This window comes from Aptenodytes patagonicus, chromosome 2 (assembly GCF_965638725.1).
Source record: "Aptenodytes patagonicus chromosome 2, bAptPat1.pri.cur, whole genome shotgun sequence".
NCBI lineage: Eukaryota > Metazoa > Chordata > Aves > Sphenisciformes > Spheniscidae > Aptenodytes > Aptenodytes patagonicus.
The window spans coordinates 129422852-129436193 of NC_134950.1; the positions used below are offsets into that span (position 1 = coordinate 129422852).

At 37.0% G+C, this 13342-nt stretch overlaps 1 protein-coding gene across 2 annotated transcripts in view; it reads right to left on the minus strand.

Moving 5' to 3' along the window:
• The window catches only part of LOC143156937 (ubiquitin-conjugating enzyme E2 E2), a 219753-nt gene that overhangs the window by 137850 nt on the left and 68561 nt on the right, over positions 1 to 13342 (minus strand). The gene's annotated exons all lie outside the window — the stretch shown is intronic.

The window sequence follows — 13342 nt, forward strand, 5'->3', positions numbered from 1 at the left end:
AAAAGAGGATGTACTACATGTAAAGCTATATTTGGCTAGACTTAGACTGGCTGAATGAATCTAAGCCACCATTTCAGCTTATTTAATTTAAAAAGCAGGCCAAAGTGCTGCTTTCAGCCACCTATTAATATTGAAAGGATCTTCTGGTTATTGCAGTTATGCTCCAAAATATCTTCAAAGCATCACAACTATACTAAATTGTACATCTTGCCGAACAAAAAGGATGTTGACTAAACAATTTTTTTAAAGACTGAAGAGTGCAAAAAGATCATTAATAACACTAGACTAAAAAAGAACCAACTTATTGCTGCCTGCTGTTTTCAACCAAATGTATCTGAAAACACCACTTCAGACTAATGGGAAAGAAATGTTTCCGTTAAAAATAAATTCTCTCTGCTCCTTTCCCTTCCTCCTACCCTGGTTGCCATTTATTTATTTTGTGAGCATCTCTTTCCTCCATACAGGAAGTCCTAGTAAAATTATTAACCAAAGAGCAAAAAATTCTGGAAACACTATTTAAAGTTAAGTTCTAAAAAAAGAATAACAGCATTAAATTTAACCTTATACAATTAAAAAAGACTGATTGTTTTTTAATTTGATAGATCAGAGATCAAAACGGGGAACAATAAAAGCTGAATTTTAGCAAAATTATGTCTCCCATATTATACCACCTATCCTGTAATACCTTGAGTTCCTGCTACTCAATTTCACTACATCCTTATGCCGTTCATTCATACTTTATTTACAGCGATGTTAAAATGGGTATAAAAAGCTAGAATACTTCCATAGTAGAGCTTGATACACACTTTGTTGCAAATGGTGTAAGGACTGAGAGAAGATACTCTTTGCACTACAAGTTGGCATTAGACCCTGGTTTTGAAAACTTGTATACACTGTGAAGAGGACTAAGTAGAGTGGGTAAAGTTAAGCAGGTGCCTAAGTTTTTGCAGGATCACAACCTTATTACTACATTAAGTGTGGTTTGCTTATTTCTAAGGACTAGAGGGCTACTACAAGCGCATTTTTGGCTTTCTCCAGATCAGATTCGCTATAATGTGATGTCTGTGATGTTTCTCTTAATCACACCATAAACATGAGATTTTTTTTTTTAAGAGTGAGAGGGACAGAGAGAGAAAGAGAATTGAGTATTATTTCAGCTAATTATTATTAGCTAACCAAAACAGGAATTCCCAGGCTATTTACCATTAACAGTATAAGCGGATTGCTTTGTGGAGAGAAAAACTGACATTCAATATTCTTGTAATAATACTGTAAGTTCCTGTTTGATAACAGCAATAGTCTCATTTGTTCAATTTATAACTAATCAACAGCAATCATTTAATATTTTGAAGTAAAGAATTCTATTAAGAAAATGCCGTTGTGTGCAGGATGATAAAGGCTATCTGTTCACAAATTAATGCTTTGCTTCAGAATTAAACATCAAGAGTTGTCCTCCAAACAAGGACAGATTTGATGGGGAGGCAGAGGGGAGTACAGTACAGCCTGTGTGCTCTAGGCAATTTCCCCATCTGTATCATAGATGCACCCAGCCCTGTCCAACCCCAAACTATCTAAGTCTGAAAAAAAAAAAAAAAAAAAAGACTGAGCTAAGTGACTTTGAACTTGTTTGCTTTACACAGTTGCAACAAAACCTCGCCTATTTCTACTGTAAAGAAAATGCATCATTTTTGCACAAACTGTTCTACCTATTCATAAAAAAAAGGTAATAAAAAATGAGACACATCAAAATTAGTACAAATCTGAAATCAATATTTTACTGGCAAATAGAGAAACAAAGGCTAATCCAGATGTGTTTTCATGCACCTCTGGTTTGCTTGGGCACAATCTGAGATGCCCAAGCAATCCTGGAGTTCCTATGTGAAACTCGGGTGTGACTACCTACAACTTAAAGCAAGCCATTCCTGTTTTTTTTTTTAAAAAAAAGGTCATCTGGAAGAAAATAAAATGTTACAGCTTGAATTTGATATTGTAAATCTTTCAACCTCTTTTTATACTAAGTAGTCTCTGTTTCCACCAAGAAGGACAAACTTAAGTATTGACCGTTTACATGAAAAAAAGGTTTGCAGAAGCAATGTCTAAACTATGTAACTAAATTCTTCTCAGACAACAGAATGAGTATCAAGCAGCTTGTTGGATAGCACCGGAGTAAAATCCATCTAATTTAATAACTATAGATTTGTGAGAACTTAGAAGGGTCCTATAAATATATATTCACATTTTCATCAGACTGAAAGGTCTTGGTTTGACTGTTTATATGTTGCTGCTTACAGTGATAATTTTCAATATATCATTACAGCATCTACAAACATATAGAAAAACGATTTCCTTCATATATTTGAACCGACAAAACACTGAAACATTAAATACGTTATCTGAAGCAAGTTATTACTTAAGCATTAAGCTGAGACAGTCAAAATACTGGAAAATTATAATCTCATCACAAATCAGATCACAATGTGTCTCAGCTAATTAGCAGAAGAAAAGCAGTAATAAATTACTTGTATTTCTTGTTGTCCACTAAATTGGCTTTCAGCATATTCTAAACAGTTCTAAATATGAAACCACTGCTTCTCACTAATAAAGAGTTGTTAAAATACCAAATTTCTATTATTTTAAAGTGTTTAGTCTTGTAAAACTATATGGAAAATAACAAAGTTTTTTCTAGGGGGGGACCGATGTTTTCAGAACATACGGTAATAGCAGCGTTTATCTAACATACCTAAAATATGTGCTGGTATCTAATAACTAAAGGCCTAAAGACACAACAGATATCACTTCCCAAGCACTTTGAGCCCAAACCCAAGTGCAGGTCCCCAAGGCAGCATGAACATTCACTCAAAGTTCAGGTCCAGGATAAGGCTGGTAGCTCTGCTGTTCCCAGAGGAGGCACCGCGTTTCTCATACCTCCACAAACTCAGGGTTCTCAAATCAAATTACAACTAAGCTTCTGTCCAACGTTTGGAGATAATCCAGGGAGTTCATTTTCACCAGTTGTCCGGTGTAAGTATTTGTTTCATTGCATGGCTGCAGATTGGTGTGATGACCTGATTACCTCCTTGTTATTCCATAATTCTATTTTTCAGACTTCCATGTTCATTTACTGCTTTTTACGTGATAGTACAGAAAATGAAGGCAGTAGTCTTTCAAGAGTTAAAAAACCAGAGCAGAAGAACTGTTGCCTTCTGTGACATTCACCCACCGAAGAGCTGCATGGCTACGGATGAAAGCACTAAGCAACTCTGTTTGGTGAAACTGGGGAAGGTGAATGAGTAACAGTTGATGCTGATCCTGATGCTGGGGAAAAAAGTATCTATGAATTTTATTCAGACTCTACAGGGTAAATAAGCAGATCAGTGACACATACTTCTTACACAGACAAAATAGCATTTAGTTGAGGACAAGAAGGTTCAGAGGAGGAACATTAGTGTTAAAAAGCCTAGTGAAAGTGGTTGTGGTAGAGAAACAGCGAGAAAAAACGTTTTCACTCTGTACCACATTTCACTTTTTTCGCTGTTCAGCTTCATGTCCTTTTTCACGGGAGGGCCTGCCATGTGAGATGCGCTCACATGGGGAAAGTCCCTAACCCGAGAAGATCCCTGCGTCAGGACAGACAGAGAGTGGTGAAAGAGGAACGAAGATGATGACTATTACTTTTCAGCAAAGCGAATGGAAACACTTTACGAGGTTGAGTCAGAGCACTGACACACTTTCCAATGCACGCATGCTCCCTCCCCCACTGCTTCCTACGCAGACTCACCCCCCCCAACAACAATAAATAAGTCAAAATCAAACCCAGAAAACTGCTCAGTTATCAATTCCAAGTTGCAACTGCCTCCTGAAATTAATTAAAATAGACAGACTTGCCACCCTTCTGCTTGTTAGTTCTGGGTCTCCCTCCCCTGTACCACATTCTTTCCTCAATTTGCTTTCTTTTCAGTCGCTTCTAGTCCAAGCATCCCCAAGCCTCCAAAGTGGGTTTATTTTCCTTTTCTTCTTGCCATAGAGCTGATATACCCCAGAAGACTTTATTTGCATCTGTAAACGACAGAGACCCTTCAAAGGGTTAGCAGCGGATGGGGAATGAATGGTGGTTGGGGAACTCTGAAGAGGTGAGCAGTGCTGAAAGCAGAGAAGCAATTGGAACAGATGATTCGACAGCGTAGGAGAAAATATTTATTTTAGGCTTTTAAGCTGTGCTGGAAAGGGTACGGTTGCCCCCTGCAAAGGAGTTCCCTGGGGAACGGCTCATTGTACTAGCAGTGGGAAACATGAAGGCAGGGGAAGTATGAGCTCAGATGCAGAGACAATGAGCACAAGGCTCCTTCCAGAGTGACTCATCCAGCCTCTGGGACAGAGGAAACCGATCACTCCATAAATCAGCATCTTTTGCTAACTATCCAAGTAGTGGCACTTGGCAGTGGGGAAAGCAGCTGTTCACTGCTTCTAACAGCTCATGGGATGGTGCTGGGAAGCGGCAGTTAAATAGAGGTTCGGGGGAGATGACATTTGCTGACAAGCCGAGAAGGAGATAGTACAATAAGATACTTAAAGGAATTAATTTGCTGTTGCATAAATAATAGGCAACTGGATCAAAGTAATATTCCAAGAACACTAAGGTTCTGCAAGAACAAAGGACATTTTTTCAAACTTGTGGGCCACTGAACATTTTTCTTGTAAGCAAAAATTCATTTTTACATAATTTATGTGCCAGTAATGCAGCTTTCTCATAACAAAGCCCAGTCTAATATTTAATAGAAAGGAGAGAGATATTTTGGAAAAACATGCTTTTTCACGTAGTTATTAGATTTTAGGTAATAAAATTACATGCAAACTAATTGGGAAAAAAAAACCCAGTATTTATTCCTCAGCTTTGTTACTTTTAGCATGATAATGCTTAGGAGTCCGCGGGGAGGAGTCCCTTTTCTCATGAGCATTGTTGTCGTCATCTGCCTTGAAAAGCTAAAGAGCTTCTACTCTTATGGAAGGCAAGTAACACACCAGAACACTGAATTAAGTGACGCACCAAATATTGCATTAGTTTCACTATTAATTAATCAGGGCCAACAGTTTGAGAACAAGGTTTTTTACTAAAAGTGGCTGCTTTCGCAGCTTCTCTTACAGCCTAGCAGTTATGGATGTCTCTTCTGAGCAGTTTCTCTCACTCCCCTCTAGCCCCAGAAGGATTGTGGGGAGGAAAAAAAAAAAGGAAAAAAAAAACAGTTTTCTTTTATACTGATAGTTTTAACTTATTATCTTCTCAAAAATATCAAGGCTACAACCTAAAGTAGCATGAAGTTTTCAATTATATTAACCGAACAAATCTGATGTAGATAACTGAGCCAGGAAAGCTCACCCTACATGATGAGAAAAAGACTGGGTCATCTGTAGCTTACCTCCAGCTGCATGTAGACCCCTGCAACCCAGCTACATGTGCAGCAGCTCTCAAGGAGGGCCAGGACTACTGATACTTAAAGTTCATTACTGCTACAACCGTCAGGAGGACCCAGGTGCCAGCTGGAACTGTTCAATCCCTTATGATCTCATTTCACATGTGGGGAGCTGAAGCAAAGGACAAGTGGGTTTCCTACTACATCAAAAGTTTTGAAAATCAGAAATCCTCTCCCTGCCAGATTCTTACCAGGGAGCCATAAAAATAATTAAAAAAAAAAAAAAAAAAGTGAGAGGTTAGTTTGCAAGCAATGGTCATTCCTGAAGAACTACATTCAACCGTTTCAGAGGTGACTAAACATTCTGAAAACCATTTAACTGGTTTTGTGTTGGAAAAAGGCAAAAAATGGCAGGCAAAAAAGAGAGACAAGCGCTTCCTCTCCTCTCCTCCTCTCCTCTCCTCTCCTCTCCTCTCCTCTCCTCTCCTCTCCTCTCCCTCTCCTCTCCCTCTCCTCTCCCTCTCCTCTCCCTCTCCTCTCCTCTCCTCTCCCTCTGCCCTTTCCCAGGAAATGCAATTTCCTTTAAAGAACAGGGATAACCTACCAAAACCGGAGACTACTTTAGAAACAGAAGCCTGTGGCTAATGAACCCAAGCCATTTTGGTCGAAATAGCCATATTTACAGATAAATAATCAACTGCCCACCGACGTCCCATCCCTGAAACCAAGAGAAACACTCCTAATCTGAATACTGAAATATCTAACTTTTTTCAGAAAAACTTCGTAAGACAGCCTTGCTTGAGAAAGAGAACTCATAACATCATCGAGAAATCTTTCTTGGGCTGGGAAAAATATTTCTTCAGCTTTGACAATCTGGAAAAACTCTAGCCGTTATAGTAAGCACAAGATGAAAATGAGAAAATAACCCTGAAACAAACAATCTCACTTTTAGCTTTTCACACGTTCTCAGTGCTTGAATTTCTCCTACCAAGAGTACAACAGCCTTGAGAGGATGAGCAGCAGTGTCTGAAACCATGGAAACTGTAGTTTGCCTGTTTTTCTTAAGAGTTGGGCAACAGGCCCTGCCTGAAATCTAGTTTCCACAAGGTTTTGCAATTAGAGAAGTCAAGTATGAATGCAACAAGTTAGGGAACAAAAATAAACAACATTTCATACTTCATCCTAAGAGTTTCTGAGTTATTATGAAAGCCTTTTCAGAACCACCCTTTGAGACTGAAATTACTGGGTTATCATCTGATTTTCTGACCAAGAGCGCTTGCAATTTAAAGAAAAGCAGGATAAAGAGCTGTACCAGTGTGACACAGGTACTTTGCAAGACAGAATTTATATACCTTCTTTTTTTGGTATTTGATATCTTACTTGAAATAAAACTTTTATTGAGACATTATAGAGCAAGAATCCAGTTCTGCAATTTGCCCGGAGAAAGACACATGCAGACTGATGGAAAAGAGGAGCTATGAACAAAGCCTTTCAAGACAAAATCCTTCAGGAATGTTGACTAGAATTTCCCCCTGCCACCCATGCAGAAACCGGTTAGATGTTCAGAATGGGGTACCACAGAAAAGACATCAACTATCAGACAACTACTGTGGCAACCGACGTTTTTAGTTCTCAAAATTGCAAATAAATCCTGCATTACCTTTTGCCCTGTCCTTCAACTTCCTACTTTGAATTTTACAGAAGAGAGGACAAGGAGGATAGAAGAGATCAGTTATGACCTTCAGAGTACTATGATTTGTTGCACAGCTTCTTCTGCCCCTCTTTGTACCCTCTAATATGCAGCAGCTGGTAGAGCGTAAGCAAGATTCAGCTACAGAAACCAGAGAAGGAATTCCAGTTTCTGCTGCATCCACAGACCTGAAGTTCCTTCTTCAGAGGCATAGACTTTGCTGTGATACGTGTACAAGATTCACCAGTGTAAGTGCGCTGACATTTTCACACTGAACAACTTCAGCTCTTTGCTTCTGTTTCTTCATACTTTGCAGCTTTTTAATGTAAGGACTGTTCTTTTGTTTCTGATTGTACCTGAGACCTACTAGTCCATCGTGGGCCCAGTAAGCACTCCATTGTAGTAAGAATGGATAGCAGGAGAAAAAGATCAGCCAGCCACTTCCTAATACCCTATGACTCTGCTAATGCTTTGAAACTCGTGTTTTTGTGGATAGTACTGCAGTTTCTTTCCCTCTCAAGAAAAGGAGACATACAGATGTGTAATTTGCTGACCCACTAGATCCAATGCATGGGTCCATAAAAAGGAAAATGGTAAACTGGATACCCAAAATTACAAGGCAGCAGAGTAACATTGTGGCCTTTCTCTTAATAACATGACTACTCTGCCCTTCCTCCATGGAATTAAGTCACACAAGAAGGTATCTGGTCCCATTAATTAGCCCCAAGACCAAATATCATGCCTTGCATTTCCAACACTATGGAAAGTCTTCTACGGATAACTTTTACTAATCCCTAAGTACATTTATAGCAAAAGAATGAAAACATATTTGAGGTTTATGAATATGAAGTTATTGCTTCACTGAAGACAAAAGCCAGAAGAACAAAGCTGGCATTTTGCTGAAGTACAAAAGAATAAAGAAGACTTTTTAAGAAGCTCTGCATGAACGGGATTATAAGCATTACAAATTTGAAGGTTTACTTTGAATCATGGTAAAGCACAACAGAAACCAGATCTACTGAAGAGAAAAAAGTACACAAGCCAAACACAAACATAATCGCCACACTTATTCCTAAGACCATTTATTTTTATAACACATGCACAGCAGTTGTGCTTATCTGTAAAACTGCTTACGCATAACTTAAAAATTTATGGAAAAAGTATTACTACATCAGCACCGGATAAAGGAATTTTTGGATTCCCTAACTTGTTCATTAGAGAGGTGCATCTCATCTCTGCTAGAACAGAGGCAATAGCCATTAAATCTTACCACAGACACCCCCCCTTGTCAGGTAGAAAGATACTGGAAAAATACTCAGCTGAAGACTAGGAAAACCAAGTTTGAAGTGATGTATGAGAAACTGAGTTTCAGACCATAGCGAGTGAAAGCAACAAAGAAAACACCACCTCCCCTCTTCCAGTATTTTTACTGCTGCCTCTTCACTCAGAGTTTTTAGAAGATGCAGCAATGATATAGGGCATTTCTTTTCATATATATACACCTTAGAGTCAGCTTAATAGACCTTTTGGTCTGCTGGAATAAATAGGTTGCAATTTAGTAAAGATGTCGATTAAGATTCACAGTTCACTTACATTCCTTAGCTGACCAGACCTTAAGTGCAAAACTTTGGAGTTTTCACTTTTACTCCCAAAAGCTTAACAGACAAGGTGAAGAACATGCTTGGTTTCTCTTTTCTTTTAAATAAAGCAACATCTTCAGGAGGAAAACTGTCCACAGGCTCAAAATATCAGCAAAGATCCAGGAACAACGAGAGAGACTTGCATTCAAACACTGACCTACTTCCAGTTACAGCTTTCCTCATAGCTGAAGAACACACAGTGCTTCTTTAGTAAAACTGAAATGCTGTGGCATATGCTTCTGTAGACAAATAAAATGCTGACAGGCAATGCAGTAAACTGAGCCACGCCACTTTTTCCTCCTGTGAAAGCCCTTTAAACATCAGTATTACATTATTCACTGGGATAATGACTGAATACTTTATAAATGGGACAGAAAGTCAATTATTCTACACATTCACCATCACAAGCAAGAGTGTAAGATCAATGTGCCTATAACCTATTTTATAAATACTTTAACAAAAAACAAACAAGAGAATTAAGTTCGTAGTTTCTTAACACCTTCCAGAGCTGCTAATGTATGTACTGTAACTCACAAAGGCTATTTATAGAGGCGAGCTTCTGCACAGCATTCTTAGAAAATCGTTTCTATTAACCCTCAGATACCATGTTTGTTGAAGACCTGAGGATGTGTTACAATTAATAATTGGTGTGAAATTTGAATTTCAACAGTGTTTTTTATTACCCAGACATAAAATGCCAGTTGACACTTTGTGATTAAGATGAAACACTAAGCATTATTTGATTAAAATCAACAAAAGAGCAATAAAAGCTACCAGTCCTAAATACCCCAGTGTTAAACGCAACATGTCTCCCAGTCACTGGGATGTGCAGCAGGCATACTTGTTGAGAAACCTGCACAGCACGGCTGTGACTTGCAAACATGCAAATTTAAAAGATCAGGATTTATTCTGAAGCAAGTAGTATAGGTTTAATATTAAATACCTTCTTCTTCAGCAGTTTGGAAATGAACACAATTGCTAGCATTCATTGCCTCAATTTTCATTTGCAAAAATAAAATGTTTGGGTTTTTTTGTAAAGCAGAGCGTACCTTAGTTGTGCTATGAAAAATAACACAAATTCTATGGAGACCCATTTGCCAGTTTATCCTAATTACTACAGTAAAACATATTTATTGTTTTGTTGTCTATATACAACGCATTAAATCTACTTACAGTTGCTAAATTTAGGATTATCCCTAGATGGGTATATTAAGCCTGAAAATTAAATTACTCTAGAATATGCTACCAAATCTCTTTAAACAACTGAAATGTATATTCATTAATTATTATGCTGTTCCAATGGATAACTCCTCTATTTTTAAGAAATTAATTAATAAAATATATGCATAATGTTTAGGGGTGCAACTACTAAATCTAATTAAAGAGACCTTACCAACGGTTTCTTTCTGCAAATTCACACCAGCCTTTTAAAGTTAGACAGAGAATAGTTAAATGTATTTAGTAAAAAAACATGCCAGAGGGAGGTTTTTTGTTAGCCTTCTAAAAATATTCTGTGCTAAATATTTTTGCCATATACTTAAATTTCACTGGGAATGCTTTTAAGCAATTTCCTCTCAATGCATTGTCTAAAAATACAGTATAGTACAGTAAAAATACTGTCTAAATAATATGGAATATTTAGGAAATGTCGTTGAATATTTTAACAGTTCATGAAAATCTGCAATAGCATTTTCTGCTGTACCTTGCTAAACCTGCACTTAGTCTTGCATATTAAAAAACAAAAGGTAGCATTGAATTCCAATAAATGTCCTCAATAATTACGGAAAGACAGATGAACAAATGCTTTTGAAAAGAGTTTAAGTACTAAAAAAGACTAAAACAACTTTTATGCAAAAAATGAATTAAAATATTATTCGAATTCTTGAATATGAAAGATATTCCACCAATTACTGAAAGATATTCCAAAAATTCTGGGCATTGTATATTTTCTCCAATATGAACACTCCTGTCTAATGGCAAGGCTATACACAAGTTTCTTTTGCAAAGGTTAGCAGAAGCTATCGGAGTGGATTATTGATATATCAACTTTCTCATACGGAAGCACAAGTAGAACCCAAGTATGAAAATCTGTCACAAAAGCATATGAAATCCCAGACTATATTAGTGATTCTATGCTCCAATACCAATAATTAAAAGTGAGAATTTGCAGAACCTACTGCTTGATCAGCACAGGTAATGAATTATAATTAGAGAAGTATACTTAAAAAGCATTGGTGACAATGACTAGGTAATTTGTAGTTATACTCTCAGAGCTTAATTAATAATTTGAACTTCAACCATGTCTGCTTCAATATTCGCTAGCTGCAACCATTATATGATAAGGTTCGGGAAAGCGGCTAACATCTAGCCCCCATTGAGACTGTGCCAACACATGCTGGATGGAGCAAGTCCTGTTTTGCACACTAGGGTTTAGCCCAGAACAAATAGCCCTGGCTTAGCTGGCTACAAACATGCAAATTGAACCCCAAAATAGGCAGACCCAAGTACACCATTAATGTATTTGTCACAATATAGAGGTATTTTGAAAACCTGCACCTAAACATATCTATATAAAAAGGAAGATAGAATCTGCTTTGGAAATTCAGCGTAGTTGCATACATCAAAAGTTAATAGAAGCAGATAATTCAGCCTTTTTTACATTCAGAAGCATTTAAGAAGGTGAAAATATAATCTGTTCAGGAAATATTTAGTTTAGTTTAGTTTTAAAAACACCCACAGTGAAACCGATGATGAAAAGCAAGAACAAGTTATAACTGAGTAGATGCAGATTTCATTAGAGAAACAGATCCACTACGTGCAAATATTGTAGGTGGCTGTAGATTGGTATTTAGGAAATGAGCCTTTTTAGGTTTTGTATTCCAAATGTTTCATGTGTTTTTTTCAACTAGTCAATATATTTGCTGTAACAACTTAACATCTTATTGTTGCTTTATAACTAACAAATAACAACACTGTGTTTTGGGGACAAATATGAGCAGGCATATGGTAGTATGATTCACAAGAGGACCAGAGAATAACTCAGAATCATTGGTATCTGTAACTATTCTGGTGGCCCTTGTGGGATTGGAAGCTACTCAGGAAAATTTAAAGTTGGAGGAGTCCATCAGCATCGTGCTGTAAAAGAGCTATAATTTCTGTAACAAAATCAGTCAGAGGCCAATTCAAGGTGGAGTAATTCCAATCCAAAATGAGTAAGGAGTCAAGCTGCTGGTGATGCAACTTGTGATGGCCAAGAGCTGAATTTATATGTCTGAACAGAAAAGATGTTTTCACACGATGTGTTTTCCTTTTATTTTAAGCATGACAATATTATTTATTCAATTTTTAGAAGTACGTAACTTGGACTTGACCCCAGTCTGAAGTTAGAAAAGAAAAAAGAAATCTATCTATATCAGTTCACTTTTAAAGGGTAGATATTGCTGATTCTACAACTACCATAGTCAACATTATGATTATAAATCTCAATGGAATAGTCTGACCATTATTATTGTTTCAAAGGAAATTTAATAGCAGTAGTAGCCATGTAAAAAACCATGACTCTAGGAATAAAGTAAGATAAACAATTCTTATTTTTTATACTTGAATTTTATTTTTATATACCTGGCTTGAAATATTGTAGCTATGTTATAATCTTTGACACCCTGTCTCGTGAAAGCACCTCTCTTTCCGAATTCTGACGACAGGAGATGAGACAGTGTCTAACAGAATCCAACACCACATCAGCTGAGAACTCCACTTTTACAGCTCCTTGCTTTTAGTGAGAACTTTGTAAACAAGCTTTAAATGTTAAGCATCAGCATCCAAAAATAAATGCTCATCTATTCAGAAACAACAACCAAAAAAAGCTTTAAAAAGAAAAATAATTTAAGGGTTTATTTTTAAACAGTTATTTTTAAAGTGATCAGCCTTGACATCAGAACATTCTTCTGTCATCATAAGAAAAGGGAGTTTAATTCTGAGGGATCATGCTGCTTGCTTTACTTTGAGTTCCATAATTCTTCCTTTCCAAACTTAACAAAAGCTACCAGAGTGTAACTGCTCAGCAGTAATTGACTTAAACATCTAGAGAAAATAACAATTAAAAAGGTACAAAGGGTTCCCCGCTGTACAAATACATTAAAGTAGGTAAATATGAATTCTGAATAAATTAATTTTTAATACATTCACTCTTTGAAAAGAGCTCTTTTATTCTGTATACACAAGCATCACAAACTGTTTATGAAAACAACTGTTTTGAAAAGGAAATAAGACACTGGCAAAGAGTGTGTTGTGTCCTACTTCTGTGGCTGATCTAATAGTTGATAATTCACTTCTGTACTTTGTGGTTTCACTCCTTTGGCTCAAGTATTACAGTGGGTGGATTGAAGGGTCACCTTCAGGGAGACATTGTATTCCGATAACTTATTTCAATGTTCATAATATCCGAAGTGGAAATACTGATGCACAATAGCATGTGATGACATCTGTCAACCATGGGAGGGAAGTTTAATAAAGCAGGACATGCCATAAGGAAATCTGGCTTCTATTTCTGGCTCTGATACAGCTTTTCTTTATGTGACAAATAATTTCATCTGCCTAAACTG